This window comes from Mus caroli, chromosome 1 (genome assembly GCF_900094665.2).
Source record: "Mus caroli chromosome 1, CAROLI_EIJ_v1.1, whole genome shotgun sequence".
Lineage (NCBI taxonomy): Eukaryota > Metazoa > Chordata > Mammalia > Rodentia > Muridae > Mus > Mus caroli.
Window position 1 is genome coordinate 138,519,757 of NC_034570.1, and position 9,664 is coordinate 138,529,420.

At 37.7% G+C, this 9,664-nt stretch overlaps 1 pseudogene; it reads left to right on the top strand.

Annotated features, from left to right (window-relative positions):
* Nucleotides 1-1,132: 1,132 nt before the first annotated feature.
* Nucleotides 1,133-9,297, top strand: LOC110296159 (annotated as a pseudogene).
* Nucleotides 9,298-9,664: the final 367 nt, after the last annotated feature.

The window sequence follows — 9,664 nt, forward strand, 5'->3', positions numbered from 1 at the left end:
AAACAACACCCTTCACAATAGTCACAAATAATATAAAATACCTTGGCGTGACTCTAACTAAGGAAGTGAAAGATCTGTATAAGAACTTCAAGACTCTGAAGAAAGAAATTAAAGAAGATCTCAGAAGATGGAAAGAACTTAGTGATTCTTAATATGTATTAAAATTTTCTGTTATTAAATATGTCTGAAAACTGAACAAATTGACAAAATAATTGATATGTGAGTGAATGAATGAATGAATGAGTGAATGAAAATTGTGCCCCTAATATAATGGTTGAAAAGTAAATTTTCAGTTAAAGCAACGGGGAGAGGAAAATCAGCTTTCTCCTGTAGAGTGACCTGAGTATATCAGCTACTATAGGCCAGTCCCCATGTTCAGGAGTAATTGATCAACATAACATACTCCCTATTTTTGTTTGTATGTACTTTTATTTGGTTTCAGTTTGATAGTTTTAATTTTTTTCTTTCTGGGCATGATTTTATTTTCTACTATTGTTTTTGTTGTATTGGTTTATTTTGTATATTTGGTTTCAGAAGAAGTTAAAGTTGATTGGGTATGTAGGGAGGGAGGGAGGATCTGAAAGGACTTTGGGGAGGACAAAATATCAATATATATTTAAATTTAAAAAGTGAAAATATAATATAATAAACATAGAATAAAATGTTCACTTAACTACTAATAAGGATCTTTTGGATAGTAAAATATAATCAGAGTTTAAAATATAAACACTATGGATGTTACATAACTAGGTAGGTATGTGTCATGCACAAGGCCTGGTTTCAATCTCTAATGAAGACTATGGTAGTAAATGACAAAAATACCACAACCCAAGAGGTGAAGACAGAAGGCTTAGAAGTTCAAGTTCATCGTAGTTATTAAAGTTCAGGATAAGATAATGGCTTGAAAATCTGAAAATGGAATTTAATTAAAGAACATTTCTAGAACTTTTCATTCATTTACACTCATATGGTCCACTGGCACATAAAAATCTCAATTTAAATAAAGATTCCTTAATATTTTGTAAAGAAAAAAATCTTTCTCCTGTTGCATTCAAGAAATGATGCAGTCAATGAATCAGTAAGAAAACTGTTTAAGCTGTAGAAAGTGACTCAGCACAGTGATCAGATAAGCATGATCTTTTATTCAAAGGACAATGCCCTTACTCTTCACAGTAAGCACAACAGAGGTAAAGGTTGACAAGGCAAATAATTACAGCTAATGAAATTATTTCTTTTCCAGTAAAATGATGAGAGAATTTTGGGGGATATATAAAATGCTTTAAAACAATAGAAAACGAGCACATACCAGTATTTTTCTATTAAACATTTAAAAATTAAGACTCATTTTTAAGGATTTCAAAATGTACAAAGCTTTTAATGGTCATTAATGCATGATTTTTTTTTAAAGTCAGAAAGAAAAAAAGACCCCTGAAAAGCTCGAGTTAAATTACTGTGAGAACAAACTATTGCTTGGAAGATACCACAGATCTCATGGAAGAGAATGGAAAGGAAATTCTAACATATTCTTTGGGGAAAAATGTAGTTTATTCATCTAAATAAGAAAAGCAAATAAATTAAGAGATATTGATTGATCTTTTCACTATAATCTGTCAGGATATATCTACGTATCTTCATTTCTCTACTTATAGTTATCCCCCCATCCTTCTTTCTCTCTCTCTCTCTCTCTCTCTCTCTCTCTCTCTCTCTCTCTCTCTCTCTCTCACACACACACACACACACACACACACACACAGAGTGAGAAATATAGGTGTACTTTGATTCAGTAATAATTCCCATAGATACTTATATAAAGTAAATGTTAATATGTAATCAACAATTTTACCCAAGTATATTTCAGTTTATTTTACAACTATAAAACATGAAAATACTAGAAATCAGACAAGTGTGTGTATACTGGCCCATGGGCCAAGAAAACATCATGACTACTAACAGATGCAATGATGCAATGCCATGCTGAATTTTAAAAGTCTAGCAAACTGTACTCGAGAAGGAAATTGTGTCAAACCCCCATGGAAAAATGTTTTTAGATTAAGCTAATGGTATTGTCAGAATATGACTGCCAATGAAATGCAATGAGCTGCCTCTGGCTCCTGTGCCTGTGGCTTCCCTATCATGCTGGAGTTTACCATGCTGAGTCAAGGACCCAGAGAAGCCTTCATTTAAGCTGGTTCTGTCATGTATTTTAGAAATAAGAGAAGGACTAAAACATACCCCTATATACGGAAGACAGTACTGCTGGCTATGGTGATTAGAACCATCTATCTTTGTAAGAGGTATTTGGCATAAAGAGGTGATTAAGTTATCTTATATGGGCTTCCCATATTTGTTCCATAATGTCTTATATTTGTCTATTTTCTCAATAAACTTCCAATAGTAACATAGGGAAAATGTTGTTATTACAAACTGTAATAATTTTGCATTGCTGAGGATTAATCTCAGGGTATCATCTTCCACATCTACAAAATCCATGTAGGTCTGCAATACATAATCTAAGTGTTAAGACAAGCACATGTGACCCCAAATTGACCTTCTTTCTTTGAAAAACAACTAATGATTCTAGTGGTTATGCTGGAATATTAAAAAATAATGTATTTTTGTCAAAATAAAAAAAAGGATAAAAAGTTATCCTGCATTCTCATTTCCTAGTACATGTGAAGTCTTACATATTTTATACCTTTCTCTAAATTTGGTGTCTAAGGTCCTTCAAGTAGACTCATCAGAATATTTAACGAAACATTTTAAACATCTGCTAATGATTCAAGATTTCAACTTCAAAGAGATTAACATAATACCTATTCTTCCATGTACTAACCAGTCCAGACAACTTTAGTAGATGAACTAATGACTTCTAGGGCTCATTTTCTTAACTCTCCTTAGGAATAAAAACAAAACTGGTTCACTATCTTCACTATTATTAATATCAAACAAATTAATATGTACTAAAGTGGAGTGTCATTTAATTACACCTTTTTGTTCCCTTGCATCTGAATAAATTCACAAAATAGAGATAAAAGTTAAGGACTTAAATATAGGTATCATTTTTGCCCAATTTTTATATACTGCAGAACACGAGAGTAAATCAACAAAATGATCTTTTAAATTCAACTGTTAGCAGCAATCAGAGAGCTAAGAGGATCTGATATTTTATTAAAATATTATTGATATAAAGTATGCTGACCCTAACTCATCCCTCCCAGACACAAAAAGGAGAGTGTTGGATGGAGAGTAAAGTGTGTGTGTTTGTGTGTTTGTATGTGTATGTGTGTGTGTTTGTGTGTGTGTGTATGTGTGTATTTTCAGCCATCAGAAATTTTGCATGAGACTAGAACCAATGAGGCTCTTTCACTGCAAATCAGAAGCAGTCAATTCAGAAGCAAGCATTAGTATGTAGTCTACTTTTTCCTATATTAGTCCCCTCCTCACATAGGTAAGTAACATTGAACGAGGAAACAATTACCCTGTGGAAACCTCTCCTTCAGCAAACATGGTGATATGATAGTGTTGGAAATGGGAACAGGAAAAATATTTAGACCTAAAGAATCTCCATTTCTCTTATATTTCCCTGCTCTATACAGGGCAGGAATGCAAAAGCAAGTCTTTTTAATCACATACTGAGGCAAATGCTGGGGATCAAGGGATTAAGGCTGAAAATGCATGCTTTGATTATCAAGCCTATATCATTTGCCTTATTTGTGATGTTGAGAGTAAAACAAAGGCTCTTTTGTTCCAATCTATATATGTGGCCCATCTTTCGAAGCCAATAAAAAATACTATTGTTAACATATGCTAGACACTAATTACTATCCATTTACATCATGTTAATTCACTGACTGTCATGTGAGCAAACTCTATGTAGATGGCATTTTCCCAAGAGGAAAGTGTTTGATCCCTGAGCCTGGCTTTTACCTGTGGTAGAGAACTCTACAATACTTGTAATTGAAATGACTGATAATTAGCATTTTATCTTCTCTCAAGTTCTGAAGCATTGGTTGGAAGTAGAAGACACATACACACTCATGTCAAATGCACAGGATGGATTTACTGCAGTAATAGGCAGTATGACAATTTACACTCTATTCAGTGTATACTCAAGTTTCATGTGGGTAAATTTGTAACATTAACTAGGGTGCAGTGCCGGGTCTGGCATGGCTATGTAAACTGATATTTGACACAGTTCCTGCTACTGGAACATCACCAGGCCATTGTTGCCCATATGTGCTGATGTTGCCCTGAAACTGCTCTGTTCTCTTTTCTATTTTACTTTAAATTTTCTGAGGAATAAACTTCCCCAATTATTGAGAGCTAATTACTCCATAATAAATGAAACAGATGCTGTTCTCAGGAATGGAGGTTTTCCTGCGGACAGTGAAGAACAGGCCTTCCATTTGGACTTTCGGTCCATGAGGAAGAATATAGACAACATAACCACAGAGGCCATAAAACCTACCTGGTCCTTTATAATGTTTTCATTTTGAGACTTGGCTTTGAACTTGGAATTATATGGGGAGATATATTTACACTCCACTCCAATGTCTACTGCATTAATTAGCCAAGATGGACTTGGAGTCATCAAAAATAGAGAAATAAAGTGGTCCCAAGAAGGAAAGGCATGGATAGGAAAAGAAGAAGGAATATATAGAAAACAAGAAAATGACAGATTGGTTTATCCCACAGGAGGAAGGTTTGGGTATGATCTAGAATTAAATAGTATTAGGAGGAAAGTATGGTTTAATAGGAAAGGATGGTGGCTAGTAAATTAATCCTCATGGAGAAGTTGTCAATTTTGGATGTGAAGCCATGGAATTGCTAAGATTAAGTAAACAAAGAAGAGAGAATTAAAAGATGATGTACAAGTTTATACAAAGTTAGCATTCTGTTCTCCTAACAAGGCTCGGGACTAATGATCCAGGATTCATATAGTTTATGTAAATTTAAGAATTTCTAAATAAAATTATTAATGGTCAAAGCCTTGATGATGAAGCTTTAGGAAAACCCACAATCAGGCTCACTGATTGGAAGAAGGAAAAGAAAGAAAGAATGAAGAATAAGAAGGAAAAAGAAAGGAGAATTGGGAAGAATGATGAAAATTCTCAGGTGAAGAAATTAGCACTTGAACTAACAACAGTTTGCATCCACAACTGACTCAGAGTGACTTTGAATCAGCGCCACTGCCCTTTCTCAGGACTCTCCTCACACTGAGGCTAGACCTCAGCAATGCAACAATGAGCATATTTACCCCCGATCATTCAATGAATTCCACAAGTACTTTGTGTGGAACATATTTTTGTGCTATTTCTGTACAACTTCAGTATGAAAAATCTACATCTATGTCTCCTGTAGTTAGTGACATGAATTGTAGCTAAAGGTACCTGTTTCTGAGCCTGACCATCTGAACTCTATTCCTAGAATCCATAGAGTAGAAGGAGAAAATGGAGTCCCAAAAGTTGCCCTCTGATCTCCACATATGCATCTCGGTGAACATGTGTCTCAACCTCCATAGCATGTGTTTCGCACACATGCATGTGCGTGCACACACACATGAAAATAATTTATTTAGACAAAGAATTTACAGAGCAGTTATGGTCATTTTGAACTGGGTAAAGGATACTTCCTATATTGTTTTCCCGCTGTGGTTCATTAGAATGTAGCCAAGAGAATTATAATGTGAAAGTTTAGAGAAAAGTGATCACAGTACTTGCTGCCTCATGTTTTGGTGATTATAAACAGAGATATCCATGCAGATATAATCTGTGCACTATCATTCTCACATTGATCCATAGTAAAAGGCTCAATACCAATGTGTGGCTATTGTCTATCTTCTTCCTTTGTCCTCCAAGAAGGATCAAACACTTGCCAGATGACAAAATACTCAAACTAACACTCAGAAACATCACCAACAACCTTCCGCATGACTCACTTTTAAACTTTCACCCTGGCAAGTGGATGTGCCTACCTTCTTCAGATTTTGGTGCAAATTTCTGTGTGACTATCTACTTTAACATTTGATAAGGACTGTTAAGTGACTTTTCTATTATACTTCAATTATTGATACCAGACCTTACTTTTCTGTCTATGAAGCTAATTTCTAATTAGACAAGTAGTTCTCAACCATCCTACTGCTGAAACCCTTCAATAAAGTTCCTCCTGCTGTGGTTAGTTCAAACATAAAATTATTTCAACGATACTTCATAACTACAATTTTCCTAGTGTTATGAGTCAGAATGTAAAAGGCTGATATGCAGGATATCTAACGTGTGATACCCCCAAAGGTGTCATGACCCACAATTTAAAAACTATTGTCTTAGACCAAGTATTTCACAGTCACAGAGTAGTTTGCCTTTTTGAATTATCCAGCAAATGTATACATGGGTCACAGGTTCGCATGCAAATTTTTTGGCAGTATTCTTTTCCTAATGCAAAATTGGAGAGGCTATTTCTTTGACAACAAGTAAGATTAAAGATTCAAAGAAATAAACATATGAAGGAGTTAATACTATAGACCAAATTCTCTTTCCTTTCTAAATTAAGGTCAAGAAAATTTAACAGCTCCATTAAATATTCTCCATTATTTATTCTCACATGATATGCCCCTGAATTTAATAGATAAAATAAAAATAAATAGTAATAGTAATAATAATAATAATAATAATAATAAAGTCTTTCTGCAAATTAGACTATGCTTCCTTTTTAGCTATAAAATTTTGTTGATTTTTCTTTTATTCGGTTTTACTTTTAATTTTATTGGTCCTCTGCTAACGTACATCATTTACCACGATCTCAGTCATTTTCCTATCCCCTCATACATTTCTTCTTCCCTTGAAACCTCACCACTCAAAAGGAAAAAAAAGTTATTATGGAAGATGCCATGTGTCCCAGTGTGTCCTACAGTATACTTTTTTTTTTTTTTTGTCCACACATCTGCTTGTCAGTGTTCATTGCAATGAGTCATTGGTTGGGATCATGGCCTTTGGCTGCTGGCATACTATCAATACTGTAGCCTCACCAGGACTCCTCTCAGAAATTATGTTTTTATTCTGTATTATTAAGGTCTTGTAGTTCTGGATCTGTCAGACTGGCCCCTTCATATACTCAAGCATTTCATAAATGGAATAGATATTGGTGTAGTCCAATTTAAAGCCCTAGACTTGAGCACAGGTGATATCTCAGCTGGTCAGCATAACAGTTTTCCCCCATGTACACCACACGGGGGTGCCCAGCTCTCCCAGTTTCATGCCCACTGGGCAAGCTCACCTATAACCCTTGCAAACAGGGCTAGCTCTACTTTGCTACCCAGGTGAGATGTGTAGCCTGCTTTCCTAAGTGTTGCAGCTAGTGAGTGACAGGGGCAGCTCTACCACTCTCATAAGCCTAGGGCCAGCCCTCTGTCTGCCATAGGTTGCTAGAGATGAGGGGGTAGTGAGAAGGGCATCTCTTCTATGGCAATGCCAGTGCATAGCAGACAAGTTGTGGTTGCCAGTTCTCCCATGATCATTCCTTTGGGCCTGCTCATCCTTTTCACTGCCATTAAGGTAAGTTCTATTGTGCTGCCCGGGTGAGATACAAGGCTGAACTCCAAAGTGCTGCAGCCAGTGATGGACAGGTCCATCTCTTCTGCTTTCAAAGGCTGTAACCAGATCTCTTGCCAGGTGGTAAGGGGCAAGGGGAGAGGAGGGCATTTCTTTCTTTTTTTTTTTTTTTTTTTTTTGAGACAGGGTTTCTCTTTATAGCTCTGGCTGTCCTGGAGCTCATTTTGTAGACCAGGCTGGCCTCGAACTCAGAAATCCGCCTGCCTCTGCCTCCCNCTGTCCTGGAGCTCATTTTGTAGACCAGGCTGGCCTCGAACTCAGAAATCCGCCTGCCTCTGCCTCCCGAGTGCTGGGATTAAAGGTGTGTGCCACCACGCCCGGCTGAGGAGGGCATTTCTATCTAGCCCATGCCCAGCAGACAAGTTGCTGGGTCATTAGCTGTACATTTTTCACAACCTCAGATAGCCAGTAGAAAGATGGTAGAAAATTACAGGTTACAATAAAATCCATGGCCCATTTTAAATTAATTTCATTATAAGGGTATAAATCTAGACGTGCACTTGTGCATGCATGCATGTCCATGCGAGTGTGTGTGTGTGTGTTTATATCATGCTGAGTCTTGGTTGTTCTTTACACTACCATATGTTAAATTTATGTTTAGCTTAACTTAATAATATGCTTATCTTCTCTGCTCCTCCCTGTTCCAGAGACAGCTGCATCTTCTTGTGCAGTAACACCCTCATGTCGTAGACAAAGTGGTGAATGTCTGTGTGAATGGATTTGGCTGTATTTGGTGCCTGGTTACCAGAGCTGCCATCTGCTCTCCACTTGGCAAGGTGGAGATTGTTGCCATCAACGACCCCTTCATTGACCTCACCTACATAGTCTACATGTTCCAGTATGACTCCATCCATGGCAAATTCAAAGGAACAGTCAAGACTGAGAATGGGAAGCTTGTCATCAACAGGAATCCTATTACCATCTTCCAGGAGCAAGATCTTGCTAACATCAAATGGGGTAAGGCTGGCGCTGAGTATGTCTTGGAGTCTACTGGTTTCTTTACCACCATGGAGAAGGCCAGGGCCTACTTGAAGGGTGAAGCCAAAAGGGTCATCATCTCTGCCCCTTCTGCTGATGCCCCCATGTTTGTGAAACATGAGAAATATGACAACTCACTCAAGATTGTCAGCAATGTGTCCTGTACCACCAACTGCTTAGCCCCCTGGCCAAGCTCATCCATGACAACTTTGACATCGTGGAAGGGCTCATGACCACGGTCCACGCCATTACTGCCATTCAGAAGACTGTGGATAGTCCCTGGAAAGCTGTGGCATGATGACCACGGGGCTCTCCAGAACATCATCCCTGTGTCACTGGTGCTGCCAAGGCTGTGGATAAGGTCATCCCAGAGCTGAATGGGAGGCTCACTGGCATGGCCTTCCATGTTCCTACCCTCAGTGTATTCGCTGTGGATCTGGCATGCCTCCTGGAGAAACCTGCCAATATGATGACATCAAGAAGGTGGTGGAAACAGGCATCTAAGGGCCTACTGAAGGGCATCGTTGGCTACACTATGGACCAGATTGTCTCCTGTGACTTCAACAGCAACTCTCACTCTTCCACCTTTCATGCTGGAACTGGCATTGCTCTCAATGACAACTTTGTAAAGTTCATTTTCTGGTATGACAGTGTATATGGCTACAGCAACAGAGTAGAGGACCTTATGGACTACATGGGCTCCAAGGAGTAAGAAACCCTGGACCACCTACCCCAGCAAGGGCATTGAGAGCAAGAGAGAGGCCCTCGGTTGCTGAGGAGTCCCTATCCCAACTCAGCCTCCAACACTGAGCATCTCCCTCACAATTTCCATCCAAGACGTCCATAATAACAAGAGGGCCTGGGGAGCCCTACCTACTCTGTTGAATATCATCAATTAAGTTCGCTGCACCACCCCCTAAAAAAATATGCTCATCTTTTGTTCTTTTCCTTATGCTTTCATTTTATCTTGAATAAAACTGCTATTCATCAATATTTTTGTCTTACATTTCTTTTTATTTGTTATTAGGTAGATCATATTGGTTAGTAAACATTGAAAGAAAATAGAAACCACATTCTAT